Source organism: Struthio camelus, chromosome 20 (assembly GCF_040807025.1).
Source record: "Struthio camelus isolate bStrCam1 chromosome 20, bStrCam1.hap1, whole genome shotgun sequence".
NCBI classification, from domain to species: Eukaryota; Metazoa; Chordata; class Aves; order Struthioniformes; family Struthionidae; genus Struthio; species Struthio camelus.
In genome coordinates, this window is record NC_090961.1 from 7,991,089 (window position 1) to 8,012,498 (window position 21,410).

The following is a 21,410-nucleotide window of genomic DNA, read 5'->3' on the forward strand; positions in this document are numbered from 1 at the left end:
TGGTGGTAATTATTATTTTTATTTGCAGTGCAGATGTGCCTCCCACCCCCCCAAGGATCTCTCCTCTGGACTTAGAGAGAAGAGGAAAAGGCAGATTTTGAGAAATGAAAATTATTTAAGGATGTCCCTGCTGCCTCTCTCTGCTGCCCTCCTCTGTAATATCGAGGCACTTACAAAAAATAATACAAAGTAAATAAATAAAAAAAAGAAAGTCTTCAGCCAGAAGAACAGCAGAGAAATAATCGAGGACCCCTTCCAGTCCGCACAGGGAGCGAGAGAGAGAAGAAAGTGGCATAGGCCAAGCGCTCCCGGGCTGGAGAGGCCACCGAGGACCATCGCCGGCCAGCCCTGCAACGCTCACCTGCCGGGGCAAGCCTGGAGGGAAACACCAGCCTAGACCCTGCCCAAAGTTGCTTCAACCCTCCTCATCGCGGGATGGCAAAGGACCCGTGTTAAAAGGTACCTGACGTGGCTTTTCCCCTTTCGCTCAGAGCTTGGAGGAGGCAGTTCAGATCGTGGAGGTGGCCGAGACCCGCAGGAGACCCCCTCTGCCCCCTGGTGCCTCTCCATCCTGCCCCACTTTGCCAGGGGGGTGGGAAGGCACAGGTGATTTGGGTGTGGGGCACCCCTGGACCCTTTCTCCTCCCACCAGCAAGGGATGGGAGCTGGAGCCCAAAAGGCAGGGAGGAGGAAATGAATTTTTCATGCAAAGTCATAATAATAAATCACATCCCAAGCCCCCTTAGGCAGCCCTGTCAGGAGAAGAGACTTTGCGTTGGCCAGTGGCGAATAAAACCGTCCCTTAGCCTCCTCCTCTTCTAGCTATGCAAGGTCCCACTAAGTTCTTACCACCTTAAACACCTCAGGGTTATAGGCAGGTCCCTTTTGTCCACACGTGTCCCAGGACAAAGCAAACCCATCAGCTTAGCTCCAAAACTGCACGGGCAGAAAAGCGCAGGCTTGGCGAGCCCGGATGGGACGAGGTGAGGGGGAGCCAAGGGCTTTCCTCATGCAGGTGTTGGGCCCAGAGGGCACAAGCCCTCCTGCCCCAGGCAGCTGGCCCCACTGGGCACTCCTGCCACCTCTTCTCTCTGCGCCCCGGTCGCCCCCCTCGCCCCTGCTCCCTTCCCCCTTGCACTGCTTCTGTGCCTCGGACACTTACTTTGCAGCAAGGTGAGAGGCTGTGCAACGGCTCCTTGCAGCCCCACGTTCATTGGCATTCACTTGTCCCAGCAGCTTACAACAACTTCTACTTCTTAAAAAACAGTAATAGTAAAAAAGAAAAACAAAGCAAGCAAAAAATTCAAGCCCCTTCCTCTCTCTTTCCCCCTCAATGACAAGGTGTCTCCTGCGCTGGGAGCCAGCGAGTGCCTCCCAAGCTCATGGGCCCTGACCGAGCCAAGGCTTCCTGGCAAGTCTGAGGTTCCCCCAGGTTCAATAGATAATCCTTCCCCAGGACTCGTGCAGGCAGGTCCCCCTCAGGCTGTGCCTCCGCGCGTGGGTCATTGATGCTGCAGGGATCCAGGAGAGAAGATGGGTTGGGACCGGGCGCTGGGAGGGACATGGATGTGAAAGAGGTGGAAATTATAAGGCTGCCCTTGTCCTTTTAAATAGCTGCAGCCAGGGGACTCCGCTTGCTGGCTGGGGTGCCCCAGGTGTCCGGTTTCAGCAAACATCAGCTAATGAGCAGAGATCCAGCCTCCAAGGGGCAGGTTCAGCAGTGCTGTGTGGGATGAGGAGGCAGGACACAGAGGGGGACACAGGACACCCTGACAGGAAGGGATGGAGCAGAGACTGGTCTGGAGGAGGGAGGCAAGTGCTAGGGCAGAGGTGCAAGCAGAGGCAAAGAGCTGTGTTTCTACCACCGCTTGAGGATGGAGGGCTGGCTGCAGGGTACCTTGTGCTGGAAGGTTCATGGCACAAAGGACAGGTCCTGCAAGGTGCTGAGCACCTAGTGCCAGTCAGAGGCACCAGTGTGAGTTTGGGCATCAGACTTGAGATGCCTGGAGTCTCTAAAGGGGCCGTATCTCCCCAGAGACAGGGGAAGAACCAGAGAGACCAAAAGCATCTAAAATCTGGATATGGGCACTAAACTTAGAGGCCTCCCCTTGAAAAAATACGGCCATAAATGGGATCAGCATTGACCCACCAAGTACCTGGACGTGAAGCCAGGGAAATGATGTTACACTCACACAGGGCAGAAAATTTAAGGACCCACTGGCCTGACTCAGCAATGCATGTTTTACTCAAAAGATGACCTCAGAATGCGGCCAAAAATTAAGGTTTCCGCCATAAATCAGACCTCCTGTATACATGACATCTCCTGTTACCAGGCATTCTGAGGACTTTTCTTCTTTAATATATATATTTGTCTGAGTTGTGGTTACTCGCAGGGACTGTGGCTTTGCATCTCCCAGTTTCTATAGGCATAAAATTTTATTCATACCTTTGCTCTGAAGCATCTGCATTTTACTCTCTTGCTTGCTTTAAAAGATGAAGCTCTAAGTGGTATTAATAGAGCGCTAGAAGATTTGAATAAGCAGGGTAAGTAAGTCCAACAGCCTCAATGTCTGCTGTCCTCCTGGAAACCTTTGAGGAGAGTGCAGCTAAGTGACACACACCCAGATACCCGTAAGAAGCTCCTATGCACAAACCCATATCAACCCTCTGACGTGCCAGGAGCTCAGACTACCCATCCAGGACAGCTTTGAGGATCGGGGCTTTAGGGACAAAAGGCAGTCACACAGTTTGTCAGAGATCACATAAGATCTCTGTCTTCTCTGCTTTCCCCCCCCACCCCCCAGCTGTTTTTCCCATGTTTCCCAGTCATGCATTCCTCACAGAGGAGTCCCATGCTCTTGAATGCACCTTGCATCCTCCTGCTCTCTTCTACTTTCTATCTCTTCCAAAACCAGCAAGTATTCAGTGACCTTCCTCCCCCTTGAAAAGCACAGGGGCTAGAAAAGAACAAGGCACTGGCTTTCCAGACCAAAGGACAAGAAAGGAAGGAAAACGATGCGTCACAAAAATGGTTTGCTGAAGCATGCACAGGTAGCCAGTAAGCACTAGGACTGGCAACGCTTCAGATTCACAGCGTTGTACCCAGGACCAACAATAAAGCGGCCTTGTAGCCCCATTCTGCAAATAGTTATGCATGTACTTCGCTTTACGCAGATGAGCGGTTTCAAACCAAACATATGCATAAAAGCTTTTGTAGCGTGGAGACACGAATGTAGCCCAGCAGTAGGAAAAAGAGAATTAGTTTAAAACAAAAGGAAACCCAACATTGTTGAAGCCAAAACTAGTGCCAAATGAATTCAGGTTCAAAAATTAGACCTCATTCTTCAAAAAGAGAAAAGCCACAACATATGATCTGAATAAAAATATATTTAGCAGATTTATTTTTCTTCCCTTCCAAATTTAAATAGAAGCCATTTTAAAATGCTAAATAAATTGAAGTAAATCGGCATAGCAACGGGACACAAAAAACCGGCATTGACCATTCTAGTTTAATTAGCCAAAATAAGAAAAGTACAGGGGCGGAGGGAATACCACTATACCCCAAACAACTTTGGGAACAGGGAAGAGAACACTTGCTTTTGACAAAATGAACCTCTTAAAAAAAGCAGCATGTCATTACTGGTTGAATAAATACAGTATTTAAAATACTCATCTATATTTAGCTAGCTTCCAAAAGACTCAGTACCTACCTCTCCTCCTGATCCGTAGCTTGGTTAAACATCAAGGCTCTTTATTAATACCATTTCATACCTTTGCTCCTCTTGGACGACCAAGTGAGAAGGCGCCTAGGAGCCATGGCAAGCACGCATTACAGCTGTGCTACACAACCGACAGCGCCCGACTTCAAGGACCAGAGGAATGCCAGACGCTAACCCGGGCTTGCCCTCCCCGTTTGGCTTGGCCTGAAAGGCTGCAACACTAAATTATTGTACAATCATTTTTACGTGAGCCAATTACCCCTGCACAAGTCGGAAAAGTGTCCTGAATCACTCACTGCCCCCAGAACTCACAAGGTATTACAGGGATATGTTTGGATATATTTAGATAAATACCTTATTCAGGTTTAAAACTGTGGCAAGGCTAGGCAGAAGGCACAGGCAGTGTGAAACCTAAAGCACAGGAAAAGCCTGTGGGAGGGATCAAACAAACACGACAAGGCAAGACAGGATAAAGAGCCTTTCACTCCCCTCTGGGCTGAGGGATGAATCCAGCCCAGACCGAGAGGCATCTAAACTTGGTACCAGGTTCACAGGTCCGGGGAGCCATAGGGAAAAGGGGACTCGCCCTGCCGCGAGTGCCGCTGCCACGACAGCTGGGGGGTGGGGGTCCTCCCGGCAAGCATGGGACCCCCGCGGATGGCTGCGCTTCGGGGCACGGGAGCGTTTGTCACGAGGAGCAGAGCTAGCGAGGAAGACGGATCCATTCCTGTAAATCCGGTGGCAATGAAAGACTGAGCAAGCCACAGAAAAGGGTCTAGCCTCGCTGGCCCACACACAGCCATTGCAATTCAGGTAGTTGCACGGCGTAAAAGCGGCTGCGCCGGTCCCCAGCCCCTGGAAACGTCTAGCTGAGGGCTGGCCTAGCACATCCACTGTTGGCCGCTAGGAGCCTTGACACCAAGACGCCCCTGAAGAGCTGCAGATAGAGGGGCTGCTTCTGATCCCTGGTGGCTGGGGGGCATTGAAACGTTTGCACTCAAGTGAAGGTTTCTGTCCCCTCTTGCTGCCCTTGAGACCAGGCCACCTCCCTCTGCCATTACGTGCTAGGGGACTTCCTGAACAGCCCACAGCAGGGACAGCCCTCTTGCTCCCTTGCTCTCTGAAGCCTTGTGGACACTAGCGTCAGCCCCAAGTTCAGCATAAGAGAAACCAGCACCCCACAACCCCACTGGGGCAGATACAGTCACTAATGCCCAGGGTGGGTCTGACCTGTGGTTCCACACATTCCTCTGACGCTCTCTCCCAGGTATGTAACTCCCCCCCACGGGATCTCCTAATCCCTACATGGCTTTTCCGTCCAGACCCTGTATTTAACATGATCATATTGACACATCTCACAGTTTGGATGACCGTGCTAGTCAAGCCCTGGACTAAAGTTCTCCTTAACTCATGCTGCCTAGGTCCCTTACATTGTAGGGACTGGACATGAGCAGAAACCTGCTAATGAAATTAACTGGCTGCTGAGAAGTCTCTCCACCCCTGGTAGAGTCAAAGACTCAGCAAAGGCAGAAACTGGGCCTACTGGGATCCAGTTTTAGTGGATTCTCCTGTTCATTTTTCCTTTCTGGTTTCAGCCACATGCTGCAAGAATAAGAGGTTTCAGCCAAGGAGCAGAACAAGCAGCAGCTCTGTTCTCATTCTAGGGATTGCCATTTGACATCTATTTTGTCATACAAAACCAGCTGTGCATTGTGTTTCTTTTTCCCAGTCCACTATGGAGCGTATTCATTACACATGAGCTGTACAGAAAGCTAGAAAACCATATATGGATCCAGGTTACTGCCTAATACTATTTTCCCCTTCTCAGAAGCCTTTTTGACAAACCTTATCCCATTCTGTGCCACAGGCTAGCGGTGACATGTTTGAACTTCTGCAGCCGTTTGATGTAAAATGTTTTAAATTCTTTTCTGGAACACTAAAGGCTTTTGTCTCTTGACCAGTGCTGTGGGGATGCTATGTCTGGCAAAGACAGATTTTTCTGTGCTTTCCTGTGGTACCATATCAGATTGGGCTGCCCGGGCTGCTAAGAGGTGGGAAGAGTTGTTAATCATTAAACAGAGCCTTTTTCCACTGGAATGAAATGAAACACAATGCAGTGATACAAGTCCAAGCCCACCCTTCCTAAGGAAATGCTAAGCTGCTGATCACAACTCTGTCCTACACACCTATTTAGATATTTAGAGAACGGCAGTTTTACAGGATGGTTGTAAAGCAGATCGTTCAGTTGATATTACAAGCAGGTAGTGTCAAACCGCCACGTAAGCCGTGACAGGGAGCAGTACATTGGTATACTTTGACAGGAACATATTACAGTTCCTATAGCTATCCTAACTATCTTTAAGGTATTAGGCAGAGCCTGCCCGATTGTGGGATCGTCCCTTTCTACCTCCCTTGTTTGCCCATCTGTTCCTAATCTGGATTCAAGCTGTCTCCCAGTTTGGGAGCTGTTCAGTCACTGAATCACAGAATGGTTGAGGTTGGAAGGGACCTCTGGAGATCATCTAGTCCAACCCTCCTGCTCAAGCAGGGTCGCCTAGAGCACATTGCCCAAGATTGCGTCCAGACAGCTTTTGAATATCTCCAAGGAAGGAAACTCTGGGGCTACCAGAAAATACAAAAGAGTCAGCGACACTCAGCACCTTGAAGCACTGTCCTCTAAACGAAACGCAGGACCAGGCTGTTCCGCAATCTTTGGCGCAATGTGGTGCTCCTATGCAACATTTCGAACCGCACAGTGGATAACCAAATCCAGTTCCCTTCTTTCACCATAAAAATCAATACCATAACACCAGGTGCTGCACATGCAGCAGTAATTCTTCCACAGTCTGGAGGTTCGCTAGTTAAATGCAGTAATGCATCAGCAAGCACAAACGCTTTTCCCACTGGCGTGCCAAATGACCCTGTTTGGTTGGTGTAGATGCAACGTGCTATCCTGGGTAAGTTCAAGTAACACGATCTTTCTCTAAAGAAACAGAACATCTTTTCTTCATGAAACAGAACCACCCTGAGAGTGCCTTCACCCGTGGCAAAGATGGACATTATGCTGGTACTTAAATACATCTGGTGAGCTAAATGATTTCTGATGTATTAAGGACAACTACTATAGCGCATTACTATGCTAGAAAGCATAAACCAGTGTTTTAAAACTTAAGCCAAACTTCTGCAAGTCTGACATGTATACTGCATAGGAATTTTAGGCAGCACTGCCTACTTCTAGTGCGATCTGTCAGCTTTCTGGATATCTCGGTGGCATTGACAGCAGGTGTGGCTCAGTGCTTGTGTTACATTCCCTGCAGATGCAATACAGAATTGATTTAGGTATGAGCGGTAAGGCTGACTTGCTCTGAACGCATTGGACAAGGGCTAGGTAACTGGTGGGCAGCAAACTTTGGAAGTTATGAACTACTGAGTTGAGCTGTGTCCGTTCAGAGAGGAGTTGCTGTTTGCTCGAAGCAAGCAGGTGGCTAAACGTGAAAACATGGTATGTACACCAGCCACAGACTGTTTGCACACCCAGCAAGCCTTCACACTGAATTCCAAGGGCAGGCCCACCACCACAGAAATCAGTGCAAGATCTCAGCCTCCAAAAGACTGCAAAATACCATGCACATGCACGATACAAAGTTTTTGTGTGGGACAGACAGGCTGAAACTAAGCCTCCATCAGATCTGGAGTAGTGTCGGTGGGGAGGGGCAAGGAAGAAGGATTTAGAAAAAGCCAGAACAACTTTTTGTTATGATGTAACGTTACAAGAATACTAATTAAAACAGAGCAAAGGCATTCCTGCCTTTCCAGAGCAAGGAAAAATAAAATAAATGTTTGTTTCCAAGTAAAACAAAATGTATTTTTGGTTTCCAATTTTGATATTGAAAGCGGACAATTGTCGCTTCCAATTGTTGTAGGAAGGATAACCACCGTGTACAGCAGGCGCTGGGCAGGCCAGCGAGAGCAGTCTACTGGTAAAAGCGAAACCACGCCTGAGTCTTAAGGCATTGAAAAGAACAGATATGTAAGTGTGGATTTCTGATCATACCTGCCTTGCGTAAGGAAGAAATTTCAGTGGAAATGGTAAGTCCAGGGCAAAATGAAGGAAGGCTGAGAGCAGACAGAGACGAGATGAGCATCCTGGGGACTCTACCCTGCACTGGGCTCGCTAACAGCACTGAAAGCACTGCCTCCACAGAGACATAGACGAGACATCTCCTTGCATGTGAACACTCACATACGTTAAGCAAAGGCTTGTACTCCACAAAATTATGACGTATTAACACTGAAACCACTGAAATTTGACCTGTGCAGTCTCCGAGAATAATTTTAAGACACAAACAAAATCAAAACATAAAAGGGAATTCCTTAATTTAATCTAAACTAAAATTTACTGATATGGCACTGTTTACTCTGGCAATTGCATTCAGCTGTGTTTGCAACCTGGTGCTCATCATGATGTTTTGGTGCTCCCTTGGCTTCTGATGAAAAGTGATGTGGTTGATTAGCAAGGAGGAGGTATCATCTGGTTTCTTAACAGCTTTTTAGTGCAGGACTTCCCAGCCGTAACTGACGGGACTCTTCTGAGTCTGAAGGCAATAATGTGCAAAGGATCACACATTAACCTAGATCTCAGCAGAGGTCAGGTTTGGTTTTCACTGTCCCAGTGACTTGCAGGATGACCTGAGACAACTTAAACCATTGCTTTTGGGTCATTTCCTTGTCTCTAGAGAGAAGCTTGTGATATAGATCATCTTATGAGCAAAGAGGTTTAAGACCTTCAAACATAAAGCACTGCCAGTGAACTGTTATTACTTTACTATGCAGTTGGCAGCAACCTCTCCTACAGAAGAAAGTGTAAATCTATTTCCCAACCAGCTTTTATATTCACGACAACCTGCCATCGTCCAGATGCGCAGTTCATTAGCGATCGTTTAGTTTTATCTGGCCATAAAAGCCCACGTAAAAAACCTGCTGATTGAGCATGCAATTCAAATACATCTTCCGGAGTCCAACAGACAATTCCTAGCGCTTTATCTGCATTGAATGAAACATAATCTTTGCCACTTAGAACACAACAAAGCTAGATTTCTTCATACTTCTCTTGAATTGCTAACACATAAAACAGAAACACAGCCCATTTTCACAGTGAAGTTCTCTTCTGAAACAGTTAGTATATTAACCAAGAGTATACAAATCTGCTTCAAAGCTAATAGGCTCTTTTCCTTCCAAACACACTTCTTCACATCTGTTCATTCTCGCTCTCTCCACTTCAATAGCAATAGTATTTGGTAAAGCTCTCCAAACTGTAGCCATTGCAGAAAGACTGTATTTACTGATGTTTGGGTAAGAACTAATAAGAGACCTGGTTGTGTCTCTCTTCCTCCAATTCCAAAAAAAATCAAGTCAATATTTATATACTCACCGGTGAAATAAAACCCCTCTCCCTGGAGGGGAGGGAAATGAAATGAAGTGATTGAAATGGATTTCACGGAAGGAGATTTTGTTTGCTTGCTTGCTTGTTTTGAGAGCTGGGGAGATTATTTTTTTTTTCTTTTTTGTAATTTAAATGCAATTGTATTGCACAGAGTGCATCAAAGTGACTTCACAGTGGGAGCTTCCATTGAGGACCAAAAGCTCAGGAGCCTTTGCATGCTGCTTGACCCATCGCTGTATTTAACAGAAGCTAGGCTCAGGTACGTAAGGGGCTGGAGTGTCTCCATTCCCACAAAAAGCTGGCTCAGGATGCACCCGGCTCAGCCCTGATTCAGGTCGAACCCTCAGAGCGGAAGCGGTTAACATTCCAGCAAGTTAGATACAGAATAAACAATTTAATCAGCATTGTTCTAGCTCTCCCAAAAGCTCATCCAAAGTCTGTTAAGGGCCAACGGAAAGATTTGCATTGACTTCTCAGGCCTTTAGAACATGCTCTGATTTTAGTAAGACTTTTTGCTTGTATAAACCCATGGCAAACTTCAGCCTTTCTGCTATACTGTGCCTTTGAAAAGAAAAGGGCTATGGATAAGAGATTTGCTTTTTGCCTGTGACAAATTGCCTTGCTGGTCTTCCCCCTCCACCTACAATGAGGCTCTGGGGCTTGTCTGTTTTGTCTGATTCATAAACCCTTTCATTAAAATAATAATCGAGCATTAGGTACCCTGATCCCACCACCAACATGTCTGTTGAAGGTAGTTTCCCTCTGCCAAAGGCAAATCCTACCAAAGCACACACCTGGGCTGACTCTCATACAGCTCTGCAATGCTTGAATTTTCAGTGTGAGCTACTTCCATGGCAGCCAACTGCAGTATTATGTCTGCAGCATGATTAGCATCTCCGCACTGTGCTTAAGGATGGAACAAGAAGCCTTTATTTATAACTTTCCTATCAAAAGCATCTATTGTTCAACCCTACCTAAGAAAGTCACTATTACTGTGGTATTAAATTGTTTTCAGAAAGGACTTTGAAGCCTTTTGCACAAGATAGCTAAAGTTTGTATAGCAAAAAGGGTCACTGGGATGTATTTTACCCTAGGCTGCTGAAAAATCGTTTCCTGGGCTAGCTACTAGAGCTGGCAATGTATCAGCTCTCCTGATGTGGTTTAGGAGCGTTTAAAGGACCAAACTTTTTCTTGACGTAAATTGACGGAGTACCACTGATTGCAGCCAAGCATCCCCCATTCGCCACGTAGAGAACTTGCAGCAGATTTGTAAGTACTTGCAAATAGAAATAAAAACATAAACACTGAATGCTCCATAGATTCCTCTCTGCCCTTAAAAAAAAAAAAGTGGGGAGGGATTGAATATTAGCAAAGTAAATCTGACTTTACATTACAAAGCACATCAGGAAGATAAACACAGTAAGTTTCCTGTTATTTGTTAAATTGTCCCAGTCCAACTATGGCAACTTCCTCCTACTTCTAAATAACATGCGGACAGAGGCTTGCATGAACAGCTTCAAACTAGCGAGCAAAATCCACCAGGCAAAATCCACCGTTTCCACTGCTCAAAGTTACAGCAGAAGAACTGCAATGAACTTCAGTGAGTTCAGATGAATCTTCTATTCATGTAACAGCACTGAGAATTTGGCCCTTACATATTTCAGAAATGTAACCAAGGCAGTAAGTCCTCATTTGACCAAATCAAAATGTTTTAAAGCCTGTTTCCTATCTTCCCAAAGTCTCTGGGAGTGAAGAGGAGCCTTGTCATTGACTAGGGTTAGATCAAGGTCAAGTTTTACACTGCAAAACCAAGAGAGAGATAGTGTTTACTCTCCAATTTCTCAGAAAACCGTCAAATCCCTCTTCATATGGAACATTTCATTTATGCGTCATTTACAAACTTTTCCACTGGCAAACTCACCACACTTAAAGATTTTCCTCATACAAAAAGTATATTTTGTCAATACCATCTCACTTCATATTAAGCCTGAACACCCATCCTTCTTCTCTTATATTGTTCTTCTCTAGGATTTATTGTGAGCTAACATTAAGCTTTTTTTTTTTTTTTTTTGCTTGTTTATACCTAAAAGGCAGCTTTTCATCTCACTCTATTTCTCAGTGTCTCATAGGAAACTCTTCTCCAAATGGCTCTGTCTCCTTTCCCACCAAATCCCAGCTTTACCACACAAGCCGGTCCAAAATTCACGGCAAGACTTGCGTTAATCAGCAGAACAGAATAAGCGAGACTATTTAGTACTTTACATCTTCAAAGACTTGAATACGCAACAACTCTTTGTTAGTGTTTTCCTCGGTGGATGTGCCCCAGGCAGGGAGTGGATACAGTGCTCTCTCTTTAATGCTGATATTGCGCACCTGATAGCCGCGCGGTCCAACGGCTAATGCATCCTCAGTAGGTAACTGATGTGGGTAACGTGGCTCTCATTTCAGCCTTCCCTAAAATAACAAACAGAAAACACCCAAACCAGCCATCCCCATCAAACACACGGCAAACAGGTCACGAGTACAAAAAACGCTTTGATGCACCTACCGTGCCTTTCATCAAAGCATCCTGAAAGCACTTTGCAATTACTAATGTGATCCCTAGTTCATCACTCACCCACACAGTTTTCCCTCATTTACCAGCTGGATATGCAGAAAGCCCCAAAGACTAAAAGGCGCAATTCTGAAAGAGATGCCTGAGCCGTCACAGGTTCCCCAGAAATCCCTGAGCGCTTGCGCATCCCACCCCACCTCGGAAAAAAACAGGCCATTAGTAACTTGTCCCGTCCCAATTACGGTGAGTAGCAAAGCAAGGAAAAGAGCCCAGGACTCCTGCTCTGCAGCCCCACAAGTCCACCGAGCTTCAGCTCAACACGCATTGCACTCGGTAAGTATTGCAAAACACACGCCTGGCCTCGGTACACGGTCAGCAAAGGGACCTTGTGGAGAAAATAAACAGTTTCTCTGTACTCTTCACCCCTTCATCTTGACCTGTTTTTTTTTTTTTCTCTCTCCTGACATGCCATTATTAAACAACAGGAACAAACTAGTTTCTGTGTAAAACCTTCCCCAAAGTAGTTGGAAGATAGCAAGAAATGCCAAGGTTTCTATTTTCCTCCCCCCTCCTTTTTTTTTTTTTTAAGGGGAAATAACACGGAATTAAAATATTTGTAAACAGCACTGATCAGCATTTTATTTTATAACTTTTTTAAAAAAATTTTTATTTTAAATCCAACAAAGACCCCCCTCTCCCCCTAGGAATACTAGGAGGGGACTATGCTGAAAATTATAGATTCCAGAGTTTGCAAGAGAACCACAAAAGCTTAATTATAGTTATTGACATACCAAACACCCACTGAAGGCTTAAGCTTCCCTTGGCCAGAAATAACCACACAAAGCGAAGGTAAAAAAAAAACGACATCAAACCACCTCAGCTAGGGACAGCTTATTAAAGCACCGAAGACATGCCTTGCTTGCCTCCCCGTATCTCAGCCTAAAGGAGATGGTCGGGAGGGAACAGTTGCTGTCATCCCACAGGCAGACTTTCAAGCCGGTTTGTTTAGGGCGGGTTTTATCCCCCATCAGGTAGCTTTGCACAAGTTACCCCTTTCCAAACGCCTCGCTCCAGGACTGTGGCTTTAACAAAGGCCCAGAAGAGCTCCTGACTGCTGAGAGAACCAGCGTTCATCGTGACCGTGCAGTGCATCCTCGCTACTCCCCGACTGCCTGCGTCCCACCCTCCCCAGGGACCGGCAGCAGCGATTGCGGAGGGAGGTGGCTGCAGGAGAGGCTCTGCAGGTAGAGGTGCGACACCCATGGGAATTAGCAAATGTCTGGACTGCTCCAACCCAGCCCTTCCCTGGCCAGGCCTGTTTGCTCTCGGGATAGGGGCTGGCAAGGCCTGAAGGAACGGCGCTTGTGGGCAGCTCGCTGCCCTCTGGGCAGACTCCACGCCGCCGCCAGCTGCAGTCAAATCAAAGCGTGTGTGTATAAAGCGATGCTAAAAGGGTTAGAGAAGGTGGAAGCATCAGCTGGGGTGTTCAGAGGGAACCTATGGGAGGCTAGCGAACATCAGCCCTTCCGGAGGGACCCTAGTCTTAGGTCGCTGCCACGTGGCATCAGCTGAGCATGCTGCTAAGGGGGCCCAGCCTGCTCCACAGCTATCAGCAACTTACGGCCCGTCCTGCTGCGCTTCTCACGAGCAGCCTCACAAAAACTGCAAACACCATCTTGAGACAGCCTCGGAAAGGCAGGGAAGATCCAGATTAGCAAGGCAAACTAGACACAAGCAGCAGTGAGGGCTTGGTCACTGCCAGAGAGAAAGGCTGATTCAGAGCTGGGGAGACATCGCTACTAGAAATGAGCTTGCCATCGAGTATTTTCACTCACTTTCATTTCATCAGCCTGGAAAGCCCTCATCTTTCCTCCCTTGCCTCCCAACCATGGGATGGCATCTGAAGGGATGGAGATGCCTATTCAAGCTGGGCTACGTTTGCCTAAGCCTTACAAGCTCATCACCTTCTACTGCAGTCACGTAGCCATGTTTGTGCAGTGGCTCTCAGTGCTCTTTACAAACAACAGGCTGGACCACAAAGCCCTCACTCAACTTAGAGAGAGTGTATTCATGCAAAAACCCACAAGGAAGCTTCTAGGACCAGCAGGAGTAAATAACTGACCGCGGCAACACGTGTTTCACATTCACGTCAAGTACCTTGCACCTCTCCCATGTGATTGTTGAAGACTGGGGACAAAGGCCAAGGGCCAGACACGCTCCACCCCAGGTGGCGACTATGCTGCACTCAAGTGATGTAGCTACAAGGACAGCAAGTTCAGGTGGACCAAAGTCAGCTCTGGTGCTCTCAGCCCCCAGAAAGTCCCCACACTTATTTTTTCCATTGAGTGACATTGCCCTTGCCCTGTACACTGTACAGCACAGATGTCATCTATGCAGCTTCATCACTGGTCCCTTCCCAACAGCCTGCGGGTTTCGACACCATATCTGTTTCATGCAGCAGTGCTCACATGACAGGCTTTGATGAGAGCTGTTCCCCAGCCAATCCACACAGCAGACAAAAACCTTTTGTAAGAAGGGAGAGGTCTGAATTAACCCTTTTTTGTGGCAAACTTTATGGCTCGTACATCCAGGAAATTTGTCACTTAACAGCAGGGCCCAGTGCCCAGCATCTATCCTTGCTTACATGCTATTTAACTGGTGGCACATCTGTAACCTGAGACACAACCAAGAGGCTGCAGTAAAACTTCTTTAGAAGGGATACAGCCAACGCTGGGGCAAACCAGAGATCTTCCAAGGAGAAGCGTGGTGCCAACAAACACCTAGCTCTGTGGCTATAGCAATACTTGGTACTCTAATTCACAACAGGGATGAAAGAACTCTCCCTAAATCGAGAACAGAGAAAGAAAATAGAATGAAAGTCAAACCTGAATGGACTGGTTATTGAAAACAGCAATACCATACTGATTTGTCTTTCATCTTCTATGCACCAGCTTTAGTCCACTAAATCACTACAGAATTCACTGGCATTATTCCTAATTTTACAGTGATTTGGGAGAAGGGGGGGACAAAGGCAAGCAAACAAAATCTAACTGCCTTCACTGTTTTGTTTTTCTGGTTTTTGTTCAGCCAAACAAAGAGGAGGTTCATGTCCAAGCTGACTGTAGAGCCCACAGAATGCTTTTGCTCAGATGATCTCTTTAAAAACAGTTTGCAAATTTGGCACCCAGCATCTTCAGCAACTACCATTTGCGAGTACTTTCTTATCTCCATCTGGTCACTATAAAAACTTTGGTGACTTTAGTTACTGTTGCTACAGATTAATCAACTTGCTAAGTCCCTCTAAAAGAGCAGGAAGTCCTCCAAAAACTGATCCCTTGGTCATAAAAAGAACAAAGCCAGGAGTAGATTAATCACGATGTTATTTCCAATGCAAAAGTCCAAGCAGAAAAAGTCTCAGTTTCAATAACAAAGCTCACCCATCTACACCAACATGCTTTCGTTCTTGGTGTCAGAGAAGAACACGCTGAGCAGAAATCCAAGTAATACAGCAAGCTGTATGAGAAGAGCATGCTGGTGGAAATAAGCAGCAGAATACAGACTATGTGAACCACAACCAACCAATACTGCCAGGTTTGGCTGCCTTCCCTGTGTCCGCCAGCGTCTAAGATTTCCCACTGCAGTATGAGCCAGGCAGCAGGACTCCCAGGCATCACGTATGTGTAGCACAGGAGGAGGGCAAGGAAGGGGGAGTCTAGGAGTGCAGCCTCAAGCTACTATTGTTTTTAGTCAGGAGTAAAATACCAGGTGGTTGAACACAGGCACGCCAAAGATATTATGAACTGAGCTCACCTAAACCTGACAGACACTAAAGGAAAGGCAAGATCACAGGATGTGAAGGAATCTGGTGATGAACAGACATGGCTATCTCCATATGCCTGGGAGAAGTTTGCAAGCCTGTCTCAGTGATGCAAATTGGGATTGGACAGACTGAAAACAACCACCTGAAAGAAAGGCCAATTTTAACAGTGTCACCTGTCCTAAAGCGCCAAAGCCAGAAGAGCAGCTTTGGGAAGCAGCCTGGACATGATGCTGATGCAACGCCCAAGGACCAGCATTAGTCCTTGCAAAAATATCCTTTAAAAATACAACCTCTAAAAAAATCAGAAGCCAGAAGGCAAAGGAAAGGAACCCCAAATTTATTATCTTTGTCACATCCTGGTGAGTGTGAATTTAGGCTGTCGGGAAGTTGGCATTGCCAATTACATCCCTACTGGCCACCAGCACAAGGCTGCCTGACTCCCAAGTAGAAAGAGCAGCTGGGAAGCTCCAGAGAGCCTCAGAAGGGCACTGCATGGAGCACTATGACAGACTGGTGGAGCATGTCCTGTCCCACACCCTACCCATGCCTTGCTGCCACTGCTTAGTAACCCGTATCATGAAGCCACCTGCTTCCATTCTGGGACTCTTGAATAAAACCGGCCCTGAGAAAAAGCCTTGCATTCAGACTGGGTTAGAATTTTAGTATGCTTTCCCGACCCTTGCTGTGCCCACTGACTTGAATGTCTTTCTCAAATACACTGTGAGGTTTTATGATAATGGTTTAATGGTTCGGGCCACAAAGCTTGAGAGTTTGGGAATGTTTCTTATAAGTTAAGTTACTGGTTGCATTTGTGTTTCTCGGAGTACAATGGGCTGCCCTACAGTCCTGCATGAAAGACGGGTTTGGATAAGCCTGCCAGTGTTAGGTGCAGACAAGAAAAAGGGTGTCTCACCAGCCCAGGGGTTGCTGCTCAGTAACCATAGCTGTTACAGTGTCTACTGTACAAGAATTTGCCTCTAAATTCTTCCAGCTTAACTGTATTAAACAAAAAAAAAGGAATGAGCCTTTTTATTTATATTATTGTTTTCCATCTACACAGTCTGTTTTTTAGAGCAGACCCAGAAGGAGCAAGGGAAGGTAGAGGAAACAGGGAGAAGCCAATGCAGACAGTCTGGGAGGGACCCTTTAAAAATCAGGAAAGTTTCAAAAATTTCTCTTTAGAGCGTCCTTCACCCTCATCACATCGGGAGGGAGCACAGAGGAACCAGGTCACTGAATCCAAGGGAAATTCAAACAAACAAATCTCAGCTGAAACCCCTGAGGTTAGTATGTCATGATCCCGTTCCAAAGGGGAGAGTTTCTGCTAAGCTTGATTGAAATGTGAGCATGATGAGCTAAATAAACCGAGGGGGGGGGGGGGAGAACACATTAAAGTGTTGCCCCACTTGCTTTTAAAACATCGTGGGGAAAAAAAAAAAAAAGAAAAATGAGAGGGTGGGCTTGGATACCCAAAATACCATTTCACAAGGGGTAAAAGCCAGGAAGGGAAAAAGAGAGTGATAGCCCACTCTGAAGTCACGCTGGAGACAAACCTGCATTTTGACAAAGGGCTTGTGGGTCTTTCGTTATCTGTACAGCTCTTAAAAAACAGCTTTCATTAACATAATGGAAATAAACTCCTTCAGCTCAGTTTGTAAACACAGATGGTGGGCTACACACTAAAGCCAAAGATTTTGAAAATGACTGGTTCAAGGTGCTTCTCCTTTTGTAACCCTCCTTGCAACCGCAGAACAAAACCCCTTGTTTCAACAGCTTGACTCTCCAAAAGCACTGCACATCTGTAACCTGAAGAACCCAGAAATCTTCTTGTACATAGGAAAGCGTTCCCTACACTTGAAAATATCCGCTTTATATCGTGATACTTTCCCCATCTTTTCCTGTTCATCACAAATTATTTTCTTCTGGTTGCAAACCATTGCTGACAGACTCTGAGCATCACTAGGGATTTTAACAATCTTATATCTCTTTTTCTACTCTGTGAGATACCTCATTTTCACAACACCACCACCTACATGTAATCAGCACAAAAGCTTGTACCCTAATAATATACATAGTGATCTGGTTTGTTCTTGTAGTTTTCCAAAAAGAAAAGAAGTGACAAGCTAAGACGACTGCTGTTTCCACAGGTTATTGCCAAGGTGCTGTTCCTATCCATCCCCAGCCCCGTTCCCCCTCCCACTGCAAATTATTCACACCCAAAACAGATCAGGTGCTCCCCCTGGTTTGACTGAAGCAGCATGAGGAGGACGTCAGCCCCTGATAAATGACTCGGCTGGGTTAGGAGAATCCCCGTTCCCTCCTGGCTTTCTGCCCTCCCTTTTAGCCACCAGACAAACACAGGCTCTGGAACGGAAGACTTTCGCACAAAGCAGAAAATCCAGCTCAATTTTCCACATTCTGTGCCTCTGATTCCCAAGCAGTGGTGTTACCGCAGGACCTCACAAGCTGGATGCAGTACTCCTCCCGGGCTCTCCGACTGTCGCTCTCACTAAGCTGAGCATGAAGGTAAAAGCTAACAAGGTTTTGCACTGCACAGTTCTGGGACTGTCCTGGGACATCTGAGCTCTGAAAAAAAGTCTATTGGCTCACACCAGATCTGGGGGTTTGCCTCCGAATATCAGCCCATCTCACTTTCTTGCACGCAGTTTGTATTTCAGCCTGACACAAACCAGGTGTTTCCTTAGTGAAAGGCTTGGCAGTTGCAGAATCTGCAGCTTCTCCCTGACGTGCCTCGGTTAGAACATCCCAGAACAACCACTGACAAAGATTTACTGGAGTTCGGAGATCGTACCGGACGGCGAGAGACATTCACAATAGATTTTGGAGGCTCAAAATAGAACTTGCACCTTCTTCCTGGCCTTTCACTAGCTACAGTTGCTGTAACACATACCTCCTCCTCATTTCTGCATCTTTGTCTTAACTCTTTTTCTATTGCATTCATCTTTCTCCTACATCTTTAATCTGCAATAAACATTTGCACATCGTCTTATAGCATGCCCATCAACAGAGGCTGTTAGTTTCCTTAGGACCTGTGTGCACATACAGCAAAATATATTCCCTTTACGCTGTACCAAAAGAAGCTTAGTTGTGTCCAGCCTTCTTCTATTATTTGACATGTTATAGACCCCACAGGTATCCAACTGGGGGCCTCACTGTGCTCAGGCTGGACATGTTCCCAGGACCGAGGACTCCACAGTTTAAATTTATAACACAAGAGGAAGAGAGAGCTCCAAGAGGACCCTAATTCCAGATTACACAGCAGGCCAGCGCACAACTGTGAGTTTTGCATCCCAGTTCCAACCTCAGCGCCCCTACTTATGGGCAGAGCAAGCTTAGAAACAGCCATAGCTCAGACAAGCCCAGCAAATCCTCCCCAAAACACTTGCTTTTCAGTGGATTGAGCTGAAAGAGATGCACATTAAAACTTACTCAGCTATCACATCACAGTGACTTTTCCCTGTTTTAACATCATTAAGCTGTATACATGCAAGTCTGGTGGGCTTCACATACATCAGCAATGTGCTGAAGATAATGCGTCGCCACATATTTGCCAATATACTTTTTTTTTTTTTTAAAAAAAAAACAAGTCTGCCTCACTGAAGCTGATAGTTCTAGCTTTGACCCACTCTCCTGGCATCAGCTTCATTCACAGTGGCCAGAATATTTAAAGAGCAGCAACAACAAAAAAGGCAGTGAAATACAAACTAGAATTTGTTCCACCAGCACAGAATCCAAGCTGGTGTGAATGTGAAAGGCTGAAACCCTGGTGCTGCGGAGAGCAAGTGCGCCACAAAGCTCCAGACATTAATTGCATCTTCCCTCAGAGCTCGTGACAGGGCATTTGGCTTCACCACAGGTTCATTTACTCTGGGGACAAGCACAGAGTTCATCCACGCCTTCTTGCCTGTTAGACGTTCCTCCCTCCCTGTTCCAAATTAATGAGAGTTTCTGCTTGCTCAGCAGAAATGAGATGGGTCTGCTTTAAAAAGGGGACAATTAGGAATCTCTGCTTTTGCTCGGCTTCTTGCGTGCCAGGTGAGAATAACATTAAGAAAGCAGAGAGGTACAACTCTGGGGTTACAGGCATCCAGCTTCTATAGCGAGCAAATTTCTCCCTGGGCAGTGGGACAGGATTTCTTCCCAGCATAATACTTTCTCCAGGCTCATTTAACCTCGTTGTGCAGATACCCACCAGCAGAAGCGTGTGAGTGACAGTCTCTAGACGCGTGCGCCTGGGAGGAAGAAGGGGGGGGGGTGTTCCCTGGATAGCACCCCCCATTGCCAGACTCATGTCTCTGCCTCCTGCTCAGTGACCTCTGGGGTATGCTGTAGAGCCTATCTGTTTGCTCAGGCTTTTCCTGACCGAAGCGGGAAAGGCTCTTTCCATTCTTGGAGCTGGGGAGGAAAGAACTATTAGTGCCGGTGGCGCTGCCCGTCAATGCAGTTCCTCCTCTGTGTGCGGAGTTCCTAAAGCTGCCGTTACAAGGCCGCGTAGGGATGCGTAACGTCTTTTGGAAGGACACGGAAGCAGCATCGCTCTTTCACTGGGAAGCAGCGTGGGCTGCGACTAGAAAGGGGAGAAGGTGGGGGAAAGACAGTCAGGGTCCCCGTTCGCCCTTCTGACTCTCCGAAGCCGTTTTAGAACTGCAGAAGACTCATTTCCTACCTAAGGTCACACGAGCTACAGGTGTTCAGCAGTTCTGAGAGTTAATCAGCACTTTTGAGAGTAAACACAGAAATTAAGACAACAATAATTCAGTGCACAGGGAGGCACCAGCTTACTTACAGTCACATAAGCACATGAAAATACCTGTAAAACAATAAAAAATTACCTAGCTTGCCGTACAAACATTGTAGGAAGTAGAGGAGCTCTAGAAAGCTTCGTTCCTACTCCAGAAATCCAATTCCATCCTTGAATTGCTAAAAGATGAACCTGCCTTTAATTATAAAAGACTGTCTCTTGTTAGTGCAACAGCTGGAGCTGAACTTGTCCTGAACTAAAAAGGATTCAAACGTCAGCTGGAGAAAACAAAGCAAAACAAGACAAAAAGCCTGGAAGGGTTGTTTTAATGGACCCACCTTAGTATTTCATGACTTCAGCAGACTTTGGTTAAGTCCCCAGACAAAGGAAAGTTCAGTCTTTGGGGATTTCGCCACTATTCCCTACAAAAAGGAAACGGAAACGCGCTCCCCTGGCCCAGACCTCCTTGCAGGGTCCTCTGCCCCCCTGCAAGAGGGCAGGCAGCCCTCCCGGGGGGCCGGGGGAAACGCTCCTTCACGGATAATTGCAGCTTTAGCCATGGGTGCCCCCTTGTGACTCGGTGAGCAATGAACCACTCCCCGCGGTCACAAAACGACCCCGACTTATTAGACACACGGAGCCCGCGGGCTGATGCTGCCCGGCCAGCGAGACCCGCGCGCCTGGTGCCGGGCGGCAAGGCTCGGAGGAGCCGCTCGGCCCCGGGCGCGCGGGCCTGGGCGGAAACGTCGCCGCTGGGCGCAGCAAGGGGCGAATCCCGCAGCCTTATTTTTTCATCCCCCCTCCCTCTCCCGCCCCCACCTCAAGCACAGATCTGTGTTGCTCAAGCGGCGGCAGAAGAGGTTTCAGAAAACCGGGTGAACCAGGCGCTCTTGGGGACCTCGCCGCCAAGGCCTCGGAGACGTCTCCGAGCTGCAGACGCGCCCTCCTCCCGTCCTCGCCTTCCTCCCGCGCCGGCCCTCGGGTGCCTGCTGCGGTCGTCCGCCCGCCGCCGTGCGCCTCGGCCGCCGCTAACTCGCCTGGAAAACCAGGCGCCGCCTGCCCCGGCCGGTGGAGATCCCTCCAGCGCCTCGGCTGGCTCCTGTCGTCAGGCT

General features: G+C 47.2%; 1 protein-coding gene across 1 annotated transcript in view; it reads left to right on the forward strand.

Annotated features, from left to right (window-relative positions):
• Positions 1-12,917: 12,917 nt before the first annotated feature.
• The window catches only part of CDK5RAP2 (CDK5 regulatory subunit associated protein 2), a 212,462-nt gene continuing 203,969 nt past the window's right edge, over positions 12,918-21,410 (forward strand). The window contains exon 1 of the mRNA XM_068914368.1: positions 12,918-12,923. The gene's annotated coding sequence lies outside the window, so the exon portion shown is untranslated. The remainder of the gene's footprint in view (positions 12,924-21,410) is intronic.